Below are 12665 nucleotides of genomic sequence, written 5' to 3'. Positions count from 1 at the left end.
TGTGTAAAACACAGTGTTGCTACTAAAGTGCTATAGCTAGGGCCCTACCACATTCACGGCCGTGAAAAACACATCAGTCCAGTTCTAATTGGCAAGTATCCACATCACAATCCACACCCAAGACAGCTGGCACTAATTGATGTCCTTGTTGGGAATCCTAGTGGCGAGACCAAGAATTAAATGGTCTTGGACACCGAACTGCTCTCTCACCTTAGAGGTGGTCTCTCCAGGTCAGGGATGAGGCACGTTGGTGGGGCAGTGTGTGGGGAAACTTGCATTGCAGCTGAGCCTGTTCTGGCTCTGGGGCTATCCATCTAATTCCTTAAGTACTAAACGTTTCATAAAGCAGGTGGAGGAGGGGTGTTTAAAAAAGCAGCCTGCCAGAAGTACAGGCAAGGAGACTTTAAAACAGTAGCCTGGACAGGAAGTACAACATGTTTCTATTTTGATAGAAAGGGCTTAGACTAAACTAAAGAATAGAACACAGTTCAACTACTTTCCTGTTATGTCAAGGGGGCCCAACTCCTTTTCTGGGTAGAGGTATTGTCAAGGCTGAACCCCCAGTCTGGCACTTTGAGTAAAGAATGTGGGGGTCCGCAAGGATTTTAAAAATTGATACTTGCCACTCCAGGCTTGTATTAAACTCCCAAAGTTACAGCTTTTCTCTGACCTTGGCTTGGTAAACGCTCCCACCACCCAAATGCAAAAAACCCCCTTGGATCCAGGAAGGAGCATTTGGGAATTCCTCCCTGTGGGGTACCCTCAAGCCCTTTCACACACACCCCCTCCTCTGGGAAAGAGCTGAGAAAGAAAACAAAGGAAATTAGCTGTTGCTACCAGCTAATCAAACATATGTACAAACCTCTTAGGACACCAAAAATCCAATCCTGTTCTTAAAAGTAAATTTTATTAAAAACAAAAAGGAAGAAAATGCATCTGGAACATAGGCTTTTCCTAGATTTTAAAGGGGCAATTCCAAAAATTAGGCACTCAAAATAGCTTTCTTGGGGGTTCAGCTTAAAGGTTACAAGCAAACAAAAGCATCTGGGGTTAGCACAGAGGAGATCCACAAGCCAAAGTAAAGAAATAAACCTGATCGCATCTATCTAAACATTTCCTGGCTTCTAATGATTCCTTGTAGGTATGGAAGATAACTTTTTCATACCTGATTCAAACCTTACACAGCATTCCTGCTTATAGCATTGCTGCTCCGTGTCCCTGCAGCCCAGAGATAACAACAAAGGGAAAGTTTCTTTCCCAATTTTAAAAAGTTCTACCTTCCCATTGGCTCTATTGGTCAGGTGCCCATTTTCTTTTCTTTTACCTGTGGGCTTGTTAACCCTTTACAGGTAAAGCAAGTAGAGAACAGCTACTAAGCCCTGGTCTACACTAGGCGTTGAGGTCGAATTTAGCAGCGTTAAATCGATGTAACCCTGCACCCATCCACATGATGAAGCCCTTTTTTTTTTTTACTTAAAGGGCTCTTAAAATCAATTTCCTTACTCCACCCCCCGACAAGGGGATTAGTGCTGAAATCGGTTTTGCTGGGTCGAATTTGGGGTACTGTGGATGCAATTAGATGGTATTGGCCTCCGGGAGCTATCCCAGAGTGCTCCATTGTGACCGCTCTGGACAGCACTCTTAACTTAGATGCACTGACCAGGTAGACAGGAAAAGGCCTGTGAACTTTTGAATTTCAATTTCCTGTTTGGCCAGTGTGGCAAGCTGCAGGTGACCATGATGGAGTCCCAGAATTGCAAAAGAGCTCCAGCATGGACCGAACGGGAGGTACGGGATCTGATCGCTGTATGGGGAGAGGAATCCGTGCTATCAGAACTACGTTCCAGTTTTTAAAATGCCAAAACATTTGTGAAAATCTCCCAGGGCATGAAGGACAGAGGCCATAACAGGGACCCAAAGCAGTGCCGCATGAAACTTAAGGAGCTGAGGCAAGCCTACCAGAAAACCAGAGAGGCGAATGGCTGCTCCGGGTCAGAGCCCCAAACATGCCACTTCTATGATGAGCTGCATGCCATTTTAGGGGGTTCAGCCACCACTACCCCAGCCATGTTGTTTGACTCCTTCAATGGAGATGGAGGCAACACGGAAGCAGGTTTTGGGGACGAGGAAGACGATGATGAGGAGGCTGTAGATAGCTCACAGCAAACGAGCGGAGAAACCGGTTTTCCCGACAACCAGGAACTGTTTCTCACCCTGGACCTGGAGCCAGTACCCCCCAAACCCACCCAAGGCTGCCTCTCGGACCCAGGTGGAGAAGGGACCTCCGGAGAGTGTACCTTTTAAAATACTATACAAGGTTTAAAAGCCAGCATGTTTAATGATTAATTTGTCCTGGCATTCATGGCTCTCCTGGATATACTCCCAAAGCCTTTGCAAAAGGTTTCTGGGGAGGGCAGCCTTATTCCATCCACCATGGTAGGACACTTTACCACTCCAGGCCAGTAGCACGTACTCGGAAATCATTGTAGAACAAAGCATTGCAGTGTATGTTTGCTGGCGTTCAAACAACATCCGTTCTTTATCTCTCTGTATTATCCTCAAGAGAGTGATATCAGTTGTGGTCACCTGGTTGAAATAGTGTGCTTTTCTTAAGGGGACATTCAGAGGTGCCCGTTCCTGCTGGGCTGTTTGACTACGGCTGAACAGAAATGTTCCCCGCTGTTAGCCCACGCGGTGGGGGGAGGCAAAATGCGACCTTGTAACGAAAGCACATGTGCTATGTATGTAACCTTTCACAGCAAGGTTTACCGTGAAAGAGTGTACCCATTGTTCTATAAAATGTGTCTTTTCAAATACCACTGTCCACTTTTTTTTTTCCTCCACCAGCTGCATGTGTTTCAAGGATCACAGGATCTTCTCCTTCCCAGAGGCTAGCAAAGATTAGAAGGCAAAAAAAACGCACTCGCAATGAAATGTTCTCTGAGCTCATGCTGTCCTCCCACACTGACAGAGCACAGACGAATGCATGGAGGCAAACAATATCAGAGTAGAGGAAAGCACAAAATGACTGGGAGGAGAGGTGGCGGGCTGAAGAGAGGGCTGAAGCTGAAAGGTGGCAGCAGCGTGATGAGAGGAGGCAGGATGCAATGCTGAGGCTGCTGGAGGATCAAACTAATATGCTCCAGTATATGGTTGAGCTGCAGGAAAGGCAGCAGGAGCACAGACCGCTGCTACAGCCCCTGTGTAACCAACCGCCCTCCTCCCCAAGTTCCATAGCCTCCTCACCCAGACGCCCAAGAATGCGGTGCGGGGGCCTCCGGCCACCCAGCCACTCCACCCCAGAGGATTGCCCAAGTAACAGAAGGCTGGCATTCAATAAGTTTTAAACTTTTAAAGTGCTGGGTGGCCTTGTCCTTCCCTCCTCCACCACCCCTCCTGGGCTACCTTGGTAATTATCCCCCTATTTGTGTGATGAATTAATAAAGAATGCATGAATGTGAAGCAACAATGACTTTATTGCCTCTGCAAGTGGTGATCGAAGGGAGGTGGGGAAGGTGGTTAGCTTACAGGGAAGTAGAGTGAACCAAGGGGTGGAGGATTTCATCAAGGAGAAACAAACAGAACTTTCACACTGGCCAGTCATGAAACTGGTTTTCAAAGCTTCTCTGATGCGCACCACACCCTCCTGTGCTCTTCTAATTGCCCTGGTGTCTGGCTGTGCATAACCAGCAGCCAGGTGATTTGCCTCAACCTCCCACCCAGCATAAACGTCTCCCCCTTACTCTCACAGATATTGTGGAGCGCACAGCAAGCAGTAATAACAGGGGGAATATTGGTTTCGCTGAGGTCTAAATCGAGTCAGTAAACTGCGCCAGCGTGTCTTTAAACATCCAAATGCACATTCTACCACCATTCTGCACTTGCTCAGCCTGTAGTTGAACAGCTCCTGACTACTCTCCAGGCTGCCAATGTATGGCTTCATGAGCCATGGCATTAAGGGGTAGGCTGGGTCCCCAAGGAAAATTATAGGCATTTCAACATCCACCATGGTTATTTTCTGGTCTGGAAAGTAAATCCCTTGCTGCAGCTGTTCAAAGAGACCAGAGTTCCTGAAGATGCGAGCGTCATGTACCTTTCCCGGCCATCCCACGTTGATGTTGGTGAAACGTCCCTTGTGATCCACCAGTGCTTGCAGCACTATTGAAAAGTACCCCTTGCGGTTTATGTACTCGCTGGCTTGGTGCTCCGGTGCCAAGATAGGGATATGGGTTCCGTCTATGGCCCCACCACAGTTAAGGAAACCCATTGCAGCAAAGCCATCCACTATGACCTGCACGTTTCCCAAGGTCACTACTCTTGATATCAGCAGATCTTTGATTGTGTTGGCTACTTGCATCACAGCAGCTCCCACAGTAGATTTGCCCACTCCAAATTGATTCCCGACTGACGGGTAGCTGTCTGGCGTTGTAAGCATCCACAGGGCTATTGCCACTTGCTTCTCAACTGTGAGTGCTGCTCTCATCTTGGTATTCTTGCGCCCCAGAGCAGGGGAAAGCAAGTCACAAAATTCCATGAAAGTGCCCTTATGCATGCCACAGTTTCGCAGCCACTGGGAATCGTCCCAGACCTGCAACACTATGTGGTCCCACCAGTCTGCTTGTTTCCCGAGCTCAGAATCAGCGTTCCACCGCATGAACGTGCCCCATTAGCACCATGATGCCCACAGTGGCAGGGCCCGTGGTTTGAGAGAAGTCTGTGTCCATGTACTCATCACTCTTGTCACCGCGCTGATGTCGCCTTCTCGCCCGGTTTCGCTTTGCCAGGTTCTGGTGCTGCATATATTGCTGGATAATGCATGTGGTGTTTAATGTGCTCCTAATTGCCAAAGTGATCTGAGCGGGCTCCATGCTTGCCGTGGTATGGCGTCTGCACAGAAAAGGCGCGGAACGATTGTCTGCTGTTGCCCTGACGGAGTGAGGGGCGACTGATGACATGGCTTACAGGGTTGGCTTACAGGGAATTAAAATTAACAAAGGGGGTGGCTTTGCAAGAAACTGAATGGCTGCCTCAAGGATAGAACTCAAAACTGGGTTTAGCAGGCTGTTGATTTCACAGAGGGAGGGAGGAGAAAATGAATACAAAACAAATCTGGTCTATTTCTTGTTTTGAGCCACTTCAGCTATCTTTATACATCATGCTGGCAACAGACTGTGCAGTACAACCGCTAGCCATCCTCACCTCCTGGGTGCTCGGCAGAAGACGGTGCAGTATGATTACTGGCCATCGTCTTCTGCTAGCTGCAGATTAAAAGACAGTGCACTGCAGGTAGGATTCAATCGCCATGAGACGAAACAAGGGAAATGACCTGGCTGAGTCACTCCCATGTTTGCCCAGGCACCCGGTTAAAAGAGCACCGAGGACTACGTCGACGACGGCTACCAGTCATACTGCACTGTCTGCTGCCAAAAGGCAATAAACTGCTGCTGTGTAGCAATGCAGTACCATGTCCGCCAGCACCCAGGAGACATACGATGATGATTAGCTGAGCGGGCTCCATGTTTGCTATGGTATGGTGTCTGCACAGGTAACTCAAGAAAAAAGGCACAAAACAATTGTCTGCCCTTGCTTTTACGGAGGGAGGGAGGGAACGGGGGCCTGACGATATGTACCCAGAACCACCCGTGACAATATTTTAGCCCTATCAGGCATTGGGATTTCTACCCAGAATTCAAATGGGCGGTGGAGACTGCGGGAACTATGGGATAGCTACCCACAGTGCAAAGCTCTGGAAGTCGACTGTTGCCTCAGTACTGTGGACACAGTCCGCCGACTACATGCACTTAGAGCATTTATGTGGGGACACACACACTTGACTGTATAAAAACGCTTTCTACAAAACTGACTTCTATAAATTCGACCTAATTTCGTAGTGTAGACATACCCTAAGAGGAATTTCATAGCTAACTGGCTGGCTCGGTGTCCATAAAAGGGAGCTACCCCCACTTCCTTTATCACAGATATAGATAGGTTTGATCTGCTGGTTCTATTTGCTGCCATTTTAAGGTTAGAGAGAAATATGGAAAAAGGGGTGGGTTTGGGAGATTAGGGGTGAGAGATTAGTTACATTATATATATTCAAGTTATTACAAGTAAAATGAAACTGCTTGCCAAAAAGGCCATGTTACAGGCTATTAGAGCATAATATTAGACTCAAGGCTGTGTGTGTGTGTGTGTGTGTGAGAGAGAGAGAGAGAGAGATGTCTCAGGGCAAACCACTGGACTGTAGTAATGTACTTTAAAGAATACGGTCAGTTCATTTCTAATTTTTTGTTTAGTTTCCATTAGTTGTATTACCGTCTTAGAAGCCTGAAAATGTTCTCGTTGTTGGGTTTTTTTTTTCCTTTTCCATTTGCTAACGTGTTTTGCCCTATGATTCAAACAACACAAATGTGACTACTCCTTGTTAAGCAATATCAGCTTTTCCTACGAAAATTTGTCAGAGCTCCAACTTTGCTGGTGAGCAGCTTTGTGAAGTCATTGTTAGTCTACTGTGCCCTGAGAGAGAAATTGCACGTGGACAAGACAAACATAGGCAAGGTTTAAAATAAAAACAAAACAAACAAAAAACAGCTAAATGGTTTTGAGCCAATCAATGGCCTCTAAGGCAGCAGTGCTCTCCTTAAGACATCCACAATGCCCAATATGAAAAGAGCAACCCTCCAGCAGGTGGGCAGCATCATCCACAGCACCTCAGAAGCACAGTGGGCTATCCTTGTTGCCCCAGGCATAGTCTGTCTTGGTACAGCAAGTCACAGCATACGTGAACTTGTAAGCTGGCTCCAGAGGCAGTGTGGAAGCCCAAATCCATGTAGCCATTCATCTGGCCTGATGACGATGTAGGAGTCCCTGATCGTGGCAGAGGCTGTCTCCCATTCTGGCTGCCACAGTGAATGGATATTCTCCGTTGGGTGGAGAGTACGCAATGCTATCCAGATAAGTTTTTTGCCACACACTGAGTGGTAAGGGCATCCCACATATCTCAGAACAGTGACAAGAGTGTAATTTGCTATGAGTTTGTTGACTGCATTCTGTTGCCAGGTGTTAGTGGGAGGAATATTGAGAGGACTGGTAACCATACAAGTTTTGTTAGTTTTAGTGTTCCTGTGATACTTTTCATGGTATAATTAAGTTGTAGGTCTAATGATCTATTGTGGGCAGAGATTAACCAAATTGGGGCACAGTATTCACCAACTGAGTAGGAGAGAGTGAGTCCCTTGCAGTATTAGTGCATTGGCTCCCCAGGGGAACCCTAACAGTTTGTTTAGGAGACAGTTTCTGATCTTGATCTTTTGAACTACTTTAGTGAGTGAATGATCCAGCATGACTCCCTAGGTTCACTGACTTTGAATTGAGTGCTAATCGCTGACCATCCAAAAAGATGTTAAACTCAAGCTGGCTCTGAGCGAGGTGTAAGTGGAAGCATGTTGATGCAGTTTGACATACTTGGTTTCAGTCTCCATTTCTTGCAATAGTCACTGAACACAGCCATATCACTGTTCAGGTTCTCGTCAATCTTCTGGAAATCACAGTCCCTCAAGGCCCAACGGATATCATTAGCATACATGAACCACCTGGAGACGGCATTCAGTAGGTCAGTGGTGAATACATTAGGTAGAGTTGGTGCCAGCACTGAGCCTTGCAGGAGTCCATTCTTCTGGAACCTCCATGTGTGGGTTTTGTGGCCCAGAGCCACCTGAAAATGTCTACCTCAGAGAATCAGCTCAGTTGCCAGGACAATGCACCTAGGAAGAACTCTTGACATCTTATACAGCAGACCAGTGTGCCAGATGGTGTCATAGGCTGCCATTAGGTCAAAAGGCACTTTCAATGCATGTAGTAAGTGCTAACACATGGGCACAGGTACTTCGATTTGGTTGGAAACCTGCATAATTATCACTCAAAAGTTGTTCTGTCAGGAGTGCAGTTCTCTGTAGAATCATCTGCTCCAGAAGTTTGTAGCTACAGATCAGGAGTGATATTGGGCAATAGTTGCTGCTAAAGAGTGGTTTTTACCTGGTTTTGGTAAAGGTATCACCTTAGTTTTCTACCATGTCTTGGATATCATATTCTCCTGTATGATGCAGGACATGAAGATGGACAACCAGTGTTGGGCTTTTCTTCCCAAGGTGGTGCTACAGTTTTGGTAATACATTGTCAAACCACCCAGGCTTTCTCTATTTTCAGTAAAAAGAAAAGGAGTACTTGTGGCACCTTAGAGACTAACAAATTTATTAGAGCATAAGCTTTCGTGAGCTACAGCTCACTTCATCGGATGCATCCTGTAGCTCACGAAAGCTTATGCTCTAATAAATTTGTTAGTCTCTAAGGTGCCACAAGTACTCCTTTTCTTTTTGCGAATACAGACTAACACGGCTGCTACTCTGAAACCTGTCTATTTTCAGTGCCTTTCTTATTTCTTCCCTAGAGAATGGTTGGAAGTTTTTTGTCTTGATTGTGCTGCAATTGCTTGTATTGACGCCTTTCTTTTTTTGAGGGACACCTCAAAACTTCTTGTCAGCTTTAGTGATTGTTGGCCAAGTGTGTGGCAACACTGTTTGGCGAGGCTTTCATAGAATCATAGAATCATAGAATATCAGGGTTGGAAGGGACCCCAGAAGGTCATCTAGTCCAACCCCCTGCTCAAAGCAGGACCAATTCCCAGTTAAATCATCCTAGCCAGGGCTTTGTCAAGCCTGACCTTAAAAACCTCTAAGGAAGGAGATTCTACCACCTCCCTAGGTAACGCATTCCAGTGTTTCACCACCCTCTTAGTGAAAAAGTTTTTCCTAATATCCAATCTAAACCTCCCCCATTGCAACTTGAGACCATTACTCCTCGTTCTGTCATCTGCTACCATTGAGAACAGTCTAGAGCCATCCTCTTTGAAACCCCCTTTCAGGTAGTTGAAAGCAGCTATCAAATCCCCCCTCATTCTTCTCTTCTGCAGACTAAACAATCCCAGCTCCCTCAGCCTCTCCTCATAAGTCATGTGCTCTAGACCCCTAATCATTTTTGTTGCCCTTCGCTGTACTCTTTCCAATTTATCCACATCCTTCTTGTAGTGTGGGGCCCAAAACTGGACACAGTACTCCAGATGAGGCCTCACCAGTGTCGAATAGAGGGGAACGATCACGTCCCTCGATCTGCTCGCTATGCCCTTACTTATACATCCCAAAATGCCATTGGCCTTCTTGGCAACAAGGGCACACTGCTGACTCATATCCAGCTTCTCGTCCACTGTCACCCCTAGGTCCTTTTCCGCAGAACTGCTGCCGAGCCATTCGGTCCCTAGTCTGTAGCGGTGCATTGGATTCTTCCATCCTAAGTGCAGGACCCTGCACTTATCCTTACTGAACCTCATTAGATTTCTTTTGGCCCAATCTTCCAATTTGTCTAGGTCCTTCTGTATCCTATCCCTCCCCTCCAGCGTATCTACCACTCCTCCCAGTTTAGTATCATCCGCAAATTTGCTGAGAGTGCAATCCACACCATCCTCCAGATCATTTATGAAGATATTGAACAAAACGGGCCCCAGGACCGACCCCTGGGGCACTCCACTTGACACCGGCTGCCAACTAGACATGGAGCCATTGATCACTACCCGTTGAGCCCGACAATCTAGCCAGCTTTCTACCCACCTTATAGTGCATTCATCCAGCCCATACTTCCTTAACTTGCTGACAAGAATGCTGTGGGAGACCGTGTCAAAAGCTTTGCTAAAGTCAAGAAACAATACATCCACTGCTTTCCCTTCATCCACAGAACCAGTAATCTCATCATAAAAGGCGATTAGATTAGTCAGGCATGACCTTCCCTTGGTGAATCCATGCTGACTGTTCCTGATCACTTTCCTCTCCTCTAAGTGCTTCAGGATTGATTCTTTGAGGACCTGCTCCATGATTTTTCCAGGGACTGAGGTGAGGCTGACCGGCCTGTAGTTCCCAGGATCCTCCTTCTTCCCTTTTTTAAAGATGGGCACTACATTAGCCTTTTTCCAGTCATCCGGGACTTCCCCCGTTCGCCACGAGTTTTCAAAGATAATGGCCAAGGGCTCTGCAATCACAGCCGCCAATTCCCTCAGCACTCTCGGATGCAATTCGTCCGGCCCCATGGACTTGTGCACGTCCAGCTTTTCTAAATAGTCCCTAACCACCTCTATCTCTACAGAGGGCTGGCCATCTCTTCCCCATTTTGTGATGCCCAGCACAGCAGTCTGGGAGCTGACCTTGTTAGTGAAAACAGAGGCAAAAAAAGCATTGAGTACATTAGCTTTTTCCACATCCTCTGTCACTAGCTTGCCTCCCTCATTCAGTAAGGGGCCCACACTTTCCTTGGCTTTCTTCTTGTTGCCAACATACCTGAAGAAACCCGGGAAAAGGTTAGACAAATTTCATTGACATTTGAAACTATGGAAAATGTTGATTAGCTGTGCTGAGGGTGGACTGCTCAGAGACTGGTTATGATAAGGGCACCTGTTAGCACTTGTCTTCAACAGGCTAGAGATGCTACTACCGAGAGATGTAGGACAACTATTTCCTACTAAGAGCAGTGGGGCTGGAACAATTTTTTATAATGGGGATGCTAAAGGCAGAAACCATGTGTTTGGGTTGTTATTACTCCTTCAAGCCAGGGGGTGCAGCAGCAACCCCAGTTCCAGCACCTATGCCTAAGAGTGAACAGCATTGCTACTGTATCATTCCTGGATCCTACTGTGCAACAGAGGGAAGGGTTGGATTGGAATCAGATGGCTGTATACACGGTTCCCATTAGATCTTCAGGTGGATCTAACTCACTAATCTTTTAAGCAGAAGAGGCACCGGAAAGAATACATTTTCATACTCTAAAGAAAAAGGCTAGGTGCTCCCTTCAATACTTGTCCTTGAATGAAACTGATACACATGCATCAAAGGAAGAACAGATCCAGTGACCTGTGCTTCCTTCCATGTTGATCACTATTTACCGATTAAAAGCTATTCCTTTCCCTCCATAATGGTGCACTGAAGGAAGATTCTGTGCTAAATTAAATCTTGAGCTAAGTGATCATTAGAATGACATTAAAGTATGTCAGTAAAGTAGAATGTATTATGTCTAAATACATCACAGATGCATATTTGCATCATGGGAGGGATATATTATTTATTATGACACAAAGTGGTCATCTTACCCTTACAAACTTTCACTTACTACTACGAGCACATTTAAATGGAAGGGGGAGATAAAGTTGGTGTTACAGATGCTGTTTATGACATGGACTGTGTTACATGCTCTTAAGTTTAGATGAGAGACTTTCATAATACAATATCTATTCAGATGTTCTTCTTTCTTTACCTGAAAGATCATGGACTACATTCTCAACTAGAGAGCAATTTTGTTTTTTTTCCTTTACACTACCCGTCCTTTGTCTGTTATCACTTGATGCTATATCTAAAAATAGACTGTAAGCTCTTCAAGGTGTGGCCCATGTCTTATCTATGTTCTGTGAAGTGCACAGTACACTTCACATACTGCTATGGACACCAGTCACAGTTCTATAGTCAAGATGGCATTGATTTTGTTTCCATTTAAAGTGGAAATTCAATCATTTTATTATTTAAAAATATAGCATCTCTCTCTCCAAAATTATAGTGCTTACTCTGAGTATACAATGAATTTTCTGAAAGAAAAAAAAACCCTTACAAATAAATGGCAGTTTGAGTTAAAATTAAATTTTAAAAAATCTTTTAAGACATCAGTCTTCAAACTGTGGGGTATGCCTCTCAGGCGGGTGGGGGGAAGAGCACGATTAGGTTATCAGGGGTGTATGTGCCCTGGGCAAGATGGGTGAGAAGAGACTGGACCCAGGGTCCCTGCCTCCTCTGGAGCCTCCATTGCCCATCACTGTGTTGCCACCCTTCTGTCTGTGGGCACCAGTTTCCCCCCCCCCCCACCTCCCAGCTGTCTGCAGCTTGCACCAGGCACTCACCAGATAGTGTCTACCTGGTTGAAAACTGACTCAGCATCTTTCTGTGGGTCAGGCTGCCGGAAGTGACCTCATCTTCCAGGAGGGCATCCTGGGCACCCCCAGCTTTGAGGCTGGGCACAGCAAAGAGTGGGAGAATGCGGATCTGGGTATGGAAAAAATAGGCCAGCCAGGGGGAACTGGGGGAACAGGGCCTGGCTAGGAAGAAGAGGAGGTGGGCACATGGTAGCAATGCTGGGGAGAAGTGAGGGCCGACAGAGAGGCAGTGGACTTCTGCTGCTGCCAATGGGACCCAGGCTAAGGGCTCCTGCCACAGAGAGGGGGCCTAGGCAGGGGGTTGCTTCTGGCTGCCAGCTGAAGGGTCAGGCACTGGATTCACCTCCCCCAGTGGCTCTGGCCTCCCATGCATCCTAGGGAGTTGAGAAGTGGCTCTTGTGCTAAGAACGACCCCTCACCTAGAGTGAGCCCATGGGACCCAGGCATCCATACACACAGGCTCCTCTCTTTCTCCGCTCTAGTGACTCAGCCCTCTCCATAGGGGAGGGACCCTGGATCTCTCTGGTGATATGGGGATTTTCCTCTCCACCCCATCATGTGTTCTGAACTTGGCACCATCTGGTTCTGCCCTTTCCCCTGTGCCAAGAGCGGCGTGTGTGGGACATGACACTCCAAAGAGGAGCACAGC

This window comes from Dermochelys coriacea, chromosome 1, assembly GCF_009764565.3.
Source record: "Dermochelys coriacea isolate rDerCor1 chromosome 1, rDerCor1.pri.v4, whole genome shotgun sequence".
In the NCBI taxonomy this organism is placed as follows: Eukaryota; Metazoa; Chordata; order Testudines; family Dermochelyidae; genus Dermochelys; species Dermochelys coriacea.
Note: the sequence above shows the minus strand (reverse complement) of the source record.